The sequence below is a fragment of the Thermobia domestica genome, chromosome 11 (assembly GCF_964235325.1).
Source record: "Thermobia domestica chromosome 11, izTheDome1.hap1.1, whole genome shotgun sequence".
Taxonomy (NCBI): domain Eukaryota; kingdom Metazoa; phylum Arthropoda; class Insecta; order Zygentoma; family Lepismatidae; genus Thermobia; species Thermobia domestica.
In genome coordinates this window covers 15467931-15483648 of record NC_137464.1, presented here as the reverse complement: position 1 = coordinate 15483648, position 15718 = coordinate 15467931, and positions in this window count along the sequence as shown.

The following is a 15718-nucleotide window of genomic DNA, read 5'->3' as shown; positions in this document are numbered from 1 at the left end:
ACGTATGCGCCCTTGGCGTGGGAGACCCGGGAGCTCATGTGGTTCTCATTCCACGTTAACCAGTAGGTCCCGCTGCTGAAAGGACGTTAAACTCAAAATCAACTCAACTCGATTCTAGAATAGTTTTTCTCGTCTCATTTAGAAAATGTTATTTCCTGGGTTTGTAGATTTATGCTTAAAATTTATGCCCTAAAGTTTACTTAATTTCATTTAGAAGTTATTAGAATACATTCATGTCACGAGAGGTGTACAAACAGTTAACTCTTTCCCCTCGAATGCGGCGAGAGCCTCGACATTCGAGATATCCCTTTCCGCTCGTATGTCGGGGCTACCCCGCACTAATTTTGACGCTTTAATTACTCGCATGTCGACAGAGCCCCGCTTGTATGATTTAGTCGACAGCTTCTGGCATCTTTTGGCCGTCTATTCAACTCCTTACTCGGCTGTTCTTCCACAGTTTTCAACAAATGAAAAGCGATATACAAATGTAAACAAACACCAAAGATGGCTGGGTTTGTCAGGGACGAAGATATACAAGGTGTTTTGGAAGCTTCAGATACCGATTTCAGTGATAGTGGTAGCGAATATTTAAAAAATGATAGTTTGAGTGAAGAAAGTAGTGGTGATAAATCTCTCGATTACAATGCAAATGTTGGCCAAGTGACAGGTGATGTGTTGACAAGGGACAATTGGAGTACCTATGGTAATAATGATGCAGATTTTCCAAAAATACCTTTCACAGCAAATTCCTGGTATAAACCACCAGTTGTTGGAAGGTCAACTGCAGAAATTGAATTTTTCCAATTATTGTTTAGTGACACTTTGCTTGAGGAAATTACAAATGAAACAAACAGGTATGCTAAGTCTAACATATAAATGCCACTACTCAAAAGGTCCATTTGGTCCATTTGGCATGACATAACAGTTCCTGAAGTGAAGGCATTTTTGGGTTAATACTGCATATGGCACTAAATCCTAAACCAAACATACAAGATTACTCTTCAGAGGAATAGTTGGACAAATGTTAATTTTATAAGGACATTTTCAACCGCGATAGGTTTTTTCACACTTTTTGGATGCTTCACTTGTGCCCCCCCAGCACGTCAGATGCAACAAGGTGCTCGTGCAGGGGGTTCAAAGATAAAAAACATTGTGGAACATCTTAACAACAAGTTTTGGGAATTTTTTGTGCCCGGAAAAAATGTAAGCATTGATGAAAGTACAGTGGGGTTCAAAGGGAGAATAGTTTTTTAAGTGCTACAACCCACAGAAGCCAAACAAATGGGGGCTACGAGTATTTGTATTGGCCGACTCAAGTACTGGGTATATCTCAAAATAAATCCGAGCTGTACAGCTTGCTGTGTCAAAACAAATTCGAGGGAAAAGGGTTAAACTACATTTATTATTGAAGTATATTCTGTAATGACTTTAGTACCTTTTGAACGTTGATAAATGCTCTTCATTATGTGCGTACATTTAATTTATAAATGTATAATTTTTATACTATGAATCTTGTAACACTAAAATAGTGTTTGAGATATATTGCTTGGGTGAATTAGTGTTTCCCAGAAGACTAGAAAAGTATCTCGTCTCGAAAATGAAAATTGTGCTTCTCGTCTCGTTTTCTATACTAGAGCGTTTCTATTTTAAGTGTAGCTCTGCTGTCATTGTTGGCGATGTGTGTTTTCCCGTATTTCCCTCGAAGGAGGAGGGAGAAGTTGCTGTGACCGAGATATTCAATAGTTGGGTGCGGACAGGGTTCTTTCCCCAAAGGAAAATGAAGTTTTCCCCCGTAGGAGGTCGGCAGGGGTGAGCCCAAAGAATGTTTCACTTTTCTTCCGAGGGCACACTTAGCTAAAATACAAAGGGTCTAGTGATAAGTGAAGGGCTACTGTGATGTATAGGGTCCTTGATTCAATTCCAGCTCTCACCAAGTGAACTTTGTGGTTTACAAACACCGTGTGCATGAGTTGATCAAGTGTTTTCCTGTTTCCTCCTACTTCTTAATTTCATCATTCGTCTCATTACGTCCGTCTCCCTTAATCTCCGTGCATAATCATGGGACGCTAAACTAAAAACATAACAGTGATAAAGTAGACGCAGAAACCAACAAACGGCTAGTAATCACATAACTACTAAACAACCAGTGGCGCAACCGCAAGGGACAACATTTCTGCCCTTCCCCCTTCAGCTGGAACGACAGTATACTGTAGTACATTGTACACGCGAACAGAGTGTTAAGCCTATGTATCACTGATCACTATGATGCATCACTTACTATGTACCCAATTGAAATTGAAATCGTTCCCAGAATGCACCGGAAGTTATATCAGCGACCCTACAGGCTGCAGTCGTAATTAATCGCACCGTCTGCTACTGGCAGTAGCTAATTGTGTCATTGGCTAACTGTATCAAACCCACACGCTCTGAATGATTTCATTTGTTCTTGCTTTTAGTAGTTCCTGCAACCCAGCCTGCTTTTCTTAGTGGCAGCGTTACAATCTCAGTCACGTGATTTAGTTTCAGCGGGAAAAGCAGCTGACACCTCTTCCACAGACAACCACTGCAACTGCCAATGGACTGACAGTGTATCTCACATGTGACAACAATATTTCTACGCTCGTCCACCACTATTACAATACAAGTATGGTTTGTGTATTTGTTACAATAAAGAAAAGATCGCTAATCGGCAGTTTGAAGAGGCTACCTCTGTTCCTGCGTCATCTATTTTAGTTTTTGGGATCGCAATTTGTCCATTACTTGTACTATACCTTCCATAATAATGATTGAAACAAATCTAATGCGGTTCTTTGATCGTGGCAAAATACGATCGGGGAAACTTTCCATCTTTAGGTTAACCCATAAGAAGAAAACTAAGGAGGAGAAATCCGGAGACCGAATTACCAATTGATATAATCATAACGTGAAATCAGTGGTGTACGCAAGGGGGGTTTCGGCCCTTGAACGAGATATTTCGGAAAAATAAACACCACAGTGTTCTGAAAGGATATGAGACTGAGACTTTGAATCCCCCCTTGATGAAATTCTGCGTAAGCCACTATATGAAATCATGAAATATCTGCCGTTTCAAATTTAAGTACAATACAGAGTGAACAAAAAGCCAGTCCCTGCTTTGGAAAGGTCATAATAGTAGCGAAAGTACCATTTTATTCAAACTTTCATAGTAGTTACATAAGCTCATAAAGTTTTTGGTGTTGTTAATTGGAAACACAAACACACGATGTGCGCGCCATCTATAACGCGGGAAACATCGAGACGATAATGTTACGATCAACCACATGTTGTGAAACGCATCCGGTGTTATGGAGTTTATAGTTGCACTAATGCACGAAGAAAAAAATGTATGTGGCGTACGTAAGTAGTTTTCGGACTTGACGTACAGCAAACGTATAACTGAAAACGCATGTTTTATAATATTTTCTGTATAAGTGTTCCATCTATGCGCATTTTCCGTATGAAACAATATAGGCGGTCGGGATCTCACATACAAATGGACGTATATAACATATAACTGACGATGGTAACATACATATATTCATGTAATATAAGGAAGACTGTTAGATATCAAACATCCTGCAACGGCATGATGTAACATCTAAGGGCAGCGCCTATGCAGCATACGGGCAACGTATGCTCCGTACTGATTTCTGTAGTAAGCAAGAGGATTCCGTATATTTTTACAATATACCGCTGTCCGGAGAACGGATTTTTTTCAGTATGCGCACCTGAAGCAGATCTCTAGCTAGGGTGGCCAGCGGGGCTTAGTCCCCGTCTTCATCTCTCTGAAACTTTCAATTGTTTGTTGATAGATATGCACTCTTATAAATGAAAGATGAACTCAAATTAGACCCTCGAAAAGTGATCCCGCCCCCTTGAATATCAGGTAGATCTAATCTATGTAACTCATCTACCCACAATCCTAAACGGTCTTCAGAAACGCATCAGTGTAATTACTATAAACACTACTAGTATTATACCGGTTACGCTTCACAACGTGTGGTTGGAGCTGGATTAGTGTGTCGAAATTTCCCGCGTAACATGTACCCTGTGTGCGCGTAATTTTGCAATTCCAATCAACACCATCAAAAACTTTATTAGTTTATATAACTATTGCTTAAGTTTGAGCAGAATTAGTATTTTATGGTATTCAAGTTACACCCTTTCCCAACCAGATTTGTTTTTGTGTGCTCGCCCCATAGTATGGCAATGCAATGGTATATCAAGGACAATATTGTAACCTTTCAGTTTAACGTCCCATGATTATGCCCTTCAGGCGAAGGGAGACGGATAATGAAGGTAAGTGAATGATGATGGAAGAATTGATGGAATGAAAGTGTGGGAGGAAACGGGAGTACCCAGAGAAAACCCACAAACACGTTGTTATAAACCACAGACTTACTTGGCCGAGAATCGAACAAGAGATCTCATGCACCAGAGATGATCGCTGTACCACTGAGCCATCGTAACCCTTATGAACATATTCTTAAGGCCCGTCTATTGAAGACAAATTTACTAGACAGTTACATATAACCACATACTAGTTAAACTACCAAAGTAGAGCTAGTCTTTATTTCTCTAATATGTTGTGTGTTGAACAGTGTTTTCGGGGAAAATTTTACAATTTTATTAGTATTTAAGGAAACAAAATCCACAGATGAAGTAAATACCAATCGATCGATCTCATTCAGCGGAACATAAGTAAGTGCAAAAAAACTCATTTGTATTTTAGATTCCGAAAAATCCAGTAAAATGAATCTGTTTGTTAACCTACATAATGACACTGTACAACCACCACAATATCTATTCGGGTGAAACTGACATTGAGTATTCAATTAAAACTCTTCAACATGACATTGACAAGATTATAGTGCATATTATGGCTGGTTGATTGATTGATTGATTTCACGTTTAGCTTCCCTTCCAACAGCGAGGCTATATGAAACGTGGACCTGCAGCTTAACATATGATCCGAACCACATGAGCTCCCGCCCGGAATCGAACCCGGATCCTCTACGCTAAAAGAATATACGCTAGCCGCTTATCATTTAAACTTGACTTTCTGTTGAATTAAAATACAGTAATATTCAAAGCTGATGCATGCGTCAGTCGATAGATGACGTTAGTGTAAGTAAAATGACACACTTCTTAGCAAGGATCTTATAAAATAGAGGATCTGCCCTTACAACAAAATCTTGAAGCGAAACGTCACAGTTTTCGCCATCCCTACTCTGCCCACTCCGTCCAATAGGATCGCAATGTTTTGAGCCAACAATCATGGCGGAAACGAAAGTAGCCAATCAGACGATGCAAGAAACGAGAGCAACCAATCAGACTTGGAGATGCTCGTTTGTTTTCTGGATTCATTGATTTAATAGGATGAAGATACATATGGGCAGATCCTCTATTTTACAACATCCTTGCTTCTTAGTAAGTTCCAATGCGTAGGTTTTGAGAAAATAAAAGAAAAAATATGGCGCTAAAACTTTTGTCTTTCGTTACCAACAATACTAGTAGTTTATTCAGGTCATAATAAATTGTAAGTTTGAATTATGTTAAATGATTGTAAGATATAAACCACATTAATCCGTGATAGAAACACTTTTTTGTTGTTGTTAATAAAGTGTTAAAGCTACAGGCAGGTTCAAAAGATTTATTTCAGGAGAGGTCCAAAATTTCTAGGGGATTCCAAATTATTTATTATGTGGATAAGTCATATTAAAATTTGTAAAAGTCACCTTTAGAATTTGACTAAATTTACCGAAAAGTTTGGATTTCGCTGAGGGGCGTAGGTCTGGGCCATAAGGTCCATCTCCTTGTGGACTTAATTGTTAAACACAACTCAAATAAATTTAAAATTTCTTATCAAAGTTTTAATCTCTGACTTAGGGGGGCACGGAGGCTTAGTGATAGAGTGCTTACCTATGGTGCGTGAAATCCCTAGTTCAATCCCCGACAAAAGTAAGTTTGTGGTAGGCAACACCGTACCCGTGAGTTTTCTCGAGCTACTCCCGTTTCCTCGGATTCCACAAATTCTTCCATTATCATTCACTTACTTTAATCATAGTCTTCCTTAGCATAAAGAGCGTAATTGTGGGACGTTAAACTCAGATTCCTTTTTTCATTCCAATCTCTGGCTTTTACAACAGAAACCAATGCCTTTTTATTTATGATGAGAAGTATCCTCCATATTTCATACAGAATGTAGAGAAAATTAAACAAAAAATACATATAAATGACAATACAATTTTCCAGACCATTACGCTGGCTGTGTTCCATTTGTCGAATGAACATCGTATAATACTCTATCTTCAATCTGTGCTCCTCCGCCGCTCAGTGCCTTGATTATCAAATTCCATGCGTTAACCGAACTACTATTGCCTTAACACACACACACACACACATAGAGAGAGAGAGAGAGAGAGAGAGAGAGACCACGATTCCTCATCAATTTGATCTGCTTAATTGCCTACTGCAAGTTCGGATTTCCATATCCACGTATAAACATATTCTGTTCTAGTCATATCCTTCAAATATATTAGTTCTTGCGTTTAGTTTTAGTATATATATATATATATATATATATATATATATATATATATATATATATATATATATATATATATATATATATATATATATATAATACACTGTGATGAGCGACGAACTGATCACAAATATTGCCTGGAGAATTGTTGTCAAGGATATTAATACATCTCGTACACACTACTGTTCATGTTGGAGTATTTCATTACAGTTCGAAACTAATATTATAATAAATCAATATGCCATATTCTCTATCCAAGCTTATAGTATAATAAATACTTCTTTTATCGCTTGCGTTCTGAAGAGGGTGTGCTAATAATAATAATAATAATAATAATAATAATAATAATAATAATAATCTATGCTAAATACATTAAAGTGGATCACTTGAAAAGTATACTTTAACTGAATGGGATTGCGTTTATAAGAATTCAGAATATACAAACATTTTCCCCTAGGTATTTATGGAACTTGTTTTGTTCTGAGGGTTGCATATTAGCGTTAAGCGAAAAGCACTTTTTTTTTTTTTTTTTTTAATGAATGAATGGCATATTGATAGCCACCGTTACAAGTTACCGTTGTAATAGACTTACTCTCACAGTAGTGTTACGTTATAGATTCAACGAATTTTTATACGTAAGGTTCGGTCTACGGATGGAGAAACTCACACAGTAAAGAAAGTAACTATTCATAACATATATCTCTAAGACGGACAAGTAATAGTGAAGCTGTGCATAAAAATCTGTGAGATATCAACTAGATTATGCAGTACACTGAGAAAAATGTGTTCTCCGGACAGCAGTATATTGTAAAAATATACGGAATCCTCTTGCTTACTACAGAAATCAGTACGGAGCATACGTTACCCGTATGCTACATAGGCACTGCCCTTAGATGTTACAGCATGTCGTTGCAGGATGTCTGATATCTAACAGTCTTCCGTACATTACATACATATATGTATATTACCTTTGTCAGCTATATGTTATATGCATGTCCATTCGTATGTGAGATCTTGACCGCCTATATTGTTTCATACGGAAAGTATGTATAGATGGAAACTTATACAGAAAGTATTATAAAACATGCATTTTCAGTTATACGTCTGCTATACGTTAAGTCCAAAAACTACAGGAAGTACGCATGTAACCTACCTTTTTGAGAACGCCACCTACATGTTTCCTCAGTGTACTTAAGGGTCTTCACTACAGCGAAATTAAACTACCGCTAATAGAGTTTTTCTGTAATATCTTTAAAACAAATAAAAATATTCGAAAAGCAAAAACGTAGTGAAGTAGATAATATTATTTTGCAAGTGATACCGTTATAACAACTCAGCTTTCTGCTTTTGATTTGCAACTGTCCATAGATTTAGCATTTTTTTTGCGGTTTCTATAAATAGCGGCGCACCAAAAGCAGACAGGTGAGTTGTAGTAAAGGTATCAAATGCTAAATCATATTGTCTCTATTTCACTACTTTTCTGCTTTTCCAATATTTTTATTTGTTTAGAAGATATTACTGAAAAACTCTAAAATTAGCGGTAGTTTAATTTCGCTGTTGTGAAACCCCTTAAGAACACATACGAATATTGAATATGACGTTTAATTGATATCAATTCTAAAACTTTTAACAGACTTTTATCAAATTACATACGTATTATAATTAAAACATATCCATTACATATTATATTTGTAAACAATTCTCATATTTCATCAGATTATTAAAATCATTTATTTTTCATCACCGAATTCCGTAGAGGGCTGTTTTCAAAACTAGAATTAAATGCTCAGTATATAGCCATAATCAAATTACTAATTAATTACTGATCATTATGTTCCTGTAAAACTCCATATCATTGATAGAAGAGTATTAATATAATTGTGATAGCTCGATCTAATTTTAAATGTTTTATTTTATCTGGTTATTAATTTCTAAATATAAACACAAATACAATTACAGTTGGTTTTAGAGTTATATATATATATATATATATATATATATATATATATATATATATATATATATATATAGATAGATAGATAGATAGATAGATAGATAGATGACTCTATGGCCTATGGAACCCGGAGGTTCAATGCCGCGTTCACAAAAGCTTTCCACCGACTTCTATCCTTAGCCAACTGGATCCAATTTCTAGTTTGTATTCTTATTTCTGCGAGATCCATCCAAACCAATCTGCGCCCAGGTCTTCTTAATGGTCGTTTTCTGCCTGGATTTCCAGTTAAAACTTTGAAAACATCTCTACTATCTTTCATTCTGGCTACATGACCTACCCACCTGAACATCCTAGACGTGATGATTCTAACAATATTTGGTAAACGCTATAAATTATATAGTTTCTCGTTATGAAGTTTCCGCTATTCCCCATTCCCGTTCCTCTTGGGTCCGAATGTTCGTCTCAGGATCTTGTTCTAAAATACTTTCAGTCTATGTTCTTCCCTCAGAGTAAGCGACCATGTTTTGCAACCATACAGAACAACAGGCATGATTATCGTTTTATATATTTGAAGCTTCAAATTCCTTGACAGAATTCGCGACGACAAGAGATTTTGAACCGAATAGTAACACGAATTCCCTGCTTTTAGTCGACATTTAATTTCTTCGTGAATATAATTTTCGTCTGTTAATATTGATCCTAGATATTTGAAAGTATCCACTTTATCAAAAGTAATGTTTAATATTTTAACGCCTCCATAATTTGCCGTACGGTCCCGACGCACTTTCATGTATTTAGTTTTCTCTGCATTTACTTCTAAACCCATGTCCCTGCAAGCGTTTAATAAGGTATCTGCATTTCTTTCTATTGTTCTCTTATCATCCCCTATTAAATTTACATCAGCATATGCTATAACCTGGTGAATACCGTTCAACTCTAGGCCCTGGCTGCTATCTTTGATTTCCCTTATAGCGCATTCCAGAATAAAGTTGAATAATAATGGCGTCAACACATCTCCTTGTTTCAGGCCATTTTCGAGGTGGACAAAAATTTTTCTACTAATATATATTTTACCAATATTATCACAAATATCTTCTTCACCACGAGTACATTTTTTGTTTCACTAGTTTGTTTAGTAATTTCGATTCGAAAAATCGATAATTTCATACGAACCGTCCGGGAGAGTAATACTTTCGGAAGTAAGTTTTTTCGCGCCCTACCCTAGCAGTTTTAAGTTGGTCATAAAATTTATATCATGGGCGTCAAGGTGGAACAAAACTAGCCCCGCGGGTCTTCTAACTCGTTCCTCCTTCTCCTCCTCCTCCTACTACTACTAGTACTGGTACTACTACTACTACTACAAGTACTACTATTATTACTACTACTTATCTGCAGAAAAGTAAGTAAATCACTTTTTTGAGTATTCTTTTCATCCTATTTTAATGAAAAAAGTGTTCTGAAAATTAAATAAAAATAAAAAAAAATCTCCTTGGGCCGAGTTTGAACCCGCGCCAAAAGGATCTTCTGTTACGAGCGCGTAGCAATAGCACGCTAGACCACGAGGACCAACAGCAGCAAGCGTTTGATTTGTACAATATGTATGCTATGTGGGAAGAAACGCATAAGGCCAACCAATCAAAACCTTGTATTTAGTTCCTACTTCCGGGAGTATTACTCTCCAGGGGTAGACCTGATTTCATTTAGATTTAATTTTTTTAAAATCATCCGATGCAGACCGGTATGCCTCTCAACATCTTCCAAAATGTTACGTAATGCGATGGTTCAACTCTATCATAGCGGCGCGTTTACACCGTTAACCGTGAAGATGTTAAAGAATTCACGCCAGTAATGAGCTCGGATGAAAATTCTCTAGTGAAAAAAACAAAAACAATTAAAGGTTTGCTTTCTTCCAGAGATATCGTGGGGAGTAACAGACGGATGAATACATGTACTAACATGTAGTAAAATCTCCTAAGGCGTGATCTAAAGATCTTAAAATCTACTAGCGTGATTCTAATAACGTTACAACCTTATAAGAGCCACTAGCGATATCCTAAAAGCATTGGTGTTTGGGGTCCCGGGTTCGATCCCAGCTCCCGCCAAGTGAATTTTGTGGTGGATAAACACCGCGGTTGTGGGTTTTCTCGGGGTACTCCCGTTTCCTCCCACTTTCTTCATTCCACCATATAATTCATTTCTCATCATCACCGTCTCCTTTAGCATAACCGGCATAACCGTGGGACGTAAAACTCAAAGATTTCATTTCATTTCATTTCCTAATAGCATTACAATCTTCTAAGATCCACTAGCGTGATATTAATAACATTGAAATCTTTTAAGATTCATTAGCATTATCCTAAAAGCATTATCATCTTATAAGGCCCACTAGCGTGATCCTAATATCCCATCAATCAAGTTTAAAAATTCATACATAATACCATCTTTTGTTAACCTCTACGGCGTGGTTCTCAAACTTTCCGATAACATGCATCACTTATTTATTCGGAATGTGATAAGCTGATCTTACAATGCTATCTGAAATTTCACATAGTATTAAAAGATATAGTAATTAGAATTACCATTGGCAAGAAAAAGATCAAGAAAAATAATATAACAATTAATTTATTGTAAAGACATGATTGTTTCCTAGTGAACGAAATTTCAATTGAAAATACAGTAGCTTTCAAGACTGGAAATCAATGTCTTATTTTTTAAAAAGCAACTTCACTTGATATACAATGTTTCAAATGTGGGGTTACTAATGTGAGGAATGAAATTCTTTGAGTTTTTCCATAAATGCATTGAAATCTGGAATTAGTTTTGTCACCATCAATCTTAGATCCGATTCCACATTAAAGCAATTTCGCTTTTAGGTTTTAACACTGCAAAGAACAGAAAAGTTCCGCTCACGTACGTAAGTGGTAGGAAAAGGCATTAAGTGTTGGAATGCCTTTTTAGACAACTCATCATACTCACAGGGCAGAATTTTAGTAAAGTTAAATAATAAAAAAATTTACATTTACAAACGTAGGTATAATTTCTAATTCTTTTATTTTTAGTAACTGAAAAAATACTTCTTGCATAGCAGCTGTGAGTTTCATTCTTCTTTCCAAACGTTTCAATTTTTACGCGTCTTGGACCCCCTCACTAGGTCCCGAGGACTTCCAGTGGTACACTTTGAGAACCACTACTCTACAGTGTTGAATACCCAATACTTCTTTGGTTTCTTAACTTATTGGTTTCTATGGGAATTACCTGTTTCTTTTTTTTGAAATGAATTGGAATTTTAACTCTTTGAGGGGCAAAAAAGGCGACTGACATTTTGAGTGGAACATATATACTATTTTATTTATAATGTTTTTCAATAGACAAATATTCTGCTAGTTCAAGTTAGTGCTTATACTATCTATTGGGAAATGTGGAAAAAAGTTATTTGCGTACCTAGCCATCAGCACCAAAGCGTACAAGAGATATGAGAAAAGGTGGTTAGTATAAGTAACCGCCCTTCTTAATCATGTGATTTTACTTATTTCTTCGTCAGGCCTAGTTAAATGATATAAAAATTTAATATTTCTTAAATTTGTTGGTTAAAGTTTAATATATATATATCAGTAATTTCTAAAGAAGAAATACGTAAAATCAAATCATAAAAAATATAGTAAAAATGAAAATAACTTCCTATATGGACATGTTAAAATTGCAGTGGTGTCAGTCACTTTTTCAAAAAGAAAGATTCAGACGCTGAAACCAGATTTTGATAAATCAATCTGTTAACAGCAAACTGAATTCAGAGCTTTATTCAACTGTCAATGGATGATAGTGAAAAAGAATATAGCTAGTGATAAAGAAAACAGCTATTTTGTTCACGATTATAGTACCTTTTGTGTTAATTTCTGAAAAATAAAGAATGAGATTCTACTCTCCCATATAAATAAATGAGCTAAAAATCAAACATGGCGCAAGTAGTCAACAATGTTAACTTTCGTTTCAGATATCGTCTACAGAACGACTTATATTAAAATACTTTCGTCTGTAAATCCTCCTTAGCTTTTCTAGTTTTCATTTTATTTTCAATTAATAAATCATTTACGGTTTGTAATATGAATACATTTTGTTATGCTGGAATTCATTCATAAATACAATATGTACTTTTGAAGAGAACCCTTGATTCTGAAAAGTGAGATATCGAGTTTCCATCTTTAAATATTTTTCCATATATAGTGCAGATGTCAGAAAATGAGAAAGGCTATTGCAATATCTCGCACATGGGTATGTTTATAAACATCCTACACTTGCTTATATTTACAAAAACAACCACCTGCGTCTTGCTACCAACTACTCCATTGGCAGACTACAGGAACAGCAGCGATACCACTAGAAGAACCGTCAACGCCACTGCCACAATGGAATAGTTATAAAACCAGGAGGACCTCCATATTTGGCATCAGTCTTTTGGCTGCTCAAATCCACTCTCTTAGCTTGCCTGGAGCTTTGAGAGGAACCTAACCGAAATCCTTCTAGCTTGCTTTGGAGCTCTAAGGCCTCCTATCCTACTCACTTACTTTGCTCCGAACTCTGTGGAATTCCTAACCTCAGCCACCGAACTTGCCTGGAGCTTTCTGGCTTTTTAACTCCTCTTTGCTTATATGGAGCATTGAGGGTCCTAAATCCAGTCCATTTAGTATGCTTGGAACTCTGTTGAGATTCTTCTCTAGGCTGTTCTGGCCTTGAGATATCGTATTTTGTCCAGTTGTTAGAGGATTTCTACATTATAGTGATGTTTGTAACTTATTGTTTATAAAACGGACAATTTTTTAATGAAACTTGGTAGTAGGAGAAAACGATTCCTGAGCATAATTTGCACTACCTTTGACTACATAATCAGAACTTTACACTATTCAAATGATAGCAAAAAGTAAAATGTAGTTTCTAAATTGAGCTAAGCCTGCCAGATAGCCTGTTCATAGATTCTGCATAAATAAAGAATCTCGTTTCTCTATTCCACTATTTTTTTTAAATAGAATTCCACTATTATGATTAAAAAATTTATGTCCCGAGTTTCTTCTAAATAATATCATTGATTAATGAGATATTTTATTTTTGGCCAAAATATGAACTATCCTTTACCTTCCCTTAAAATGCATATTAAAAAAAAAAGACTTTCTCATCTCTTGCTTTCGTGAGAAAAGCAGTTTTCTGCCTAAACATCACGTTTCTTATCTGTTGCTTTCGTGAGAAAAGCAGGTTTCTTCCTAAATTTCATGTTTCTTATCCCTTTCTTTCGTGAGAAAAGCAGTTTTCTGTCTAAATTTCATATTTCTTATCTCTTTCTTTCGTGAGAAAAGCAGTTTTCTGCCTAAATGTCATGTTTCTTACCTGTTGCTTTCGTGAGAAAAGCAGTATTCTGCCTAAATTTCATGTCCCTTAGCATAGTAGTATCGTTTTGGAATTGATGATTGAGTCAGCTTTACGCTTCTATATATTAGTATAGATTATATCATTTATGACCCGAACCATAATTTCCGATAATATTATCTCACAATACTAATAAATGCCTATGCTCGAAATCTTGTTTCTGCTTCAATTCCTCGTGGTTTTAGAACGGAATGCTTTTAAAATTTGTTTTTTTTCTAGTAGGATCACTTGTCAGGTAATAAGACGTTTACTGGAAACCCTGGTTTTCCTGAAACCAGTTCCCGTTGGAGCGTAACAGATGGGAAAAACCCCTGCAGTCCTCTTGATGCCTTTTCCACTTGATCCATTCCACAGACGGATCACTTTTCTTAAGACGGTTGCTTTTCTTCTCCCACCCCGACCCACCACCACCCTACAAAAAAATCTCAAGTTCCTTTTGTTAGTTTTGGGATCTGTGTATGTGGCTAATAAGAAAAAAAGTCCTTTTATCTTTTAAAAAAATGAAAAGAAAAAGTTGGTTTACGTTCTTGAGATTTCAGTATTTTTTCTTTGTCTTTTCCGTTCGACAGAATATTGGAACGGTAAAAGACGGTTAAAACAATAACAGAGGAAAAGGGTTGAAAAATGGAAGATGATAAATTACAAAGAGCTTCAACATATGATGATAGAATCGATAAATCCAGGGCATTCCTTCGAAAGAAACGAGATGTGCAAGGTCAGGATTAATATTTTTCTTGTTCAAATACTATAGTGTTATTGTTCATGGCAAGAATGCAGTATATTCATTAATTTATTAATTAATTACTGAAGTTTTAAGAAGTTTGGTTTGGGAGAAACTCCGCTTTATATATTTACTCTGTCTGTCCGTGTGTCTGTCCGGGAGATACAAAATCTCAAGAATAAACTTGATAGATCACCATCAATTTTAGCCAAGGTGTTGAGAATTAAATGTTAGAAATTGAGTTCGCTAATAAACGTGATTCATTCACTGGAAGTTGTAGAAATAAACCATTTCCGGTTTCAAAATTGATCACTAGAGAGCAAGAACGGTTACGGACAGAGAGAAGAGGTGTCATGGAATCGATTAATCGTCCTAAGAAATTATATTTCATCTCCATCCTTAACGCTCTACTAAAACCGGAAGTGATTGAAATCCAATACAACTTTCGGTTTCAATATTGTTCCAAGTAGAGGCAAAATGAAAAGAAGTGGTTTTCTAATAAATTTAGCGTACAAAGGTAGAAATAAGCCATTTCCGGTTTCGAAAGGATTATTATAGAGCAAGAATGCTAATAGATAGCGAGAACCTGTTTCCTGTAAACGATTAAGCGTCCCAAGAATGTATTCCATCTCCTTGCTTAACGCTTTACTAAAACCGGAAGTGATAGGAGTCCACTATAGCTTCCGGTTTCAATATTGTTCTCCTTAGAGCCAAAATCAAAAGATAAAGTGAGGAAGTAATTTTCTAATTGATTTAGCATACAAAGAATAGGTACCATATTCTCTTTTAACCTTCTATTCAAACCGGAAATTGTAGAAATAAACCATTTCCGGTTTCGAAACAACAGAGTAAGAACGGTAACAGATAGTGAGAAAACGGTTTCTTTTAATCGATCAAGCGGATATTTCATCTCCGTCGTTAACGCTCTACTAAAACCGGAAGTGATAGAAACCACTATAACTTCCGGTTTCAATATTTTTTTACGTAGAACCAAAATAATTAAGATATAGCGAAATATGTATTTCTAATCGATTTAGCGTACTAAGAAAAGGCACCATCTTCT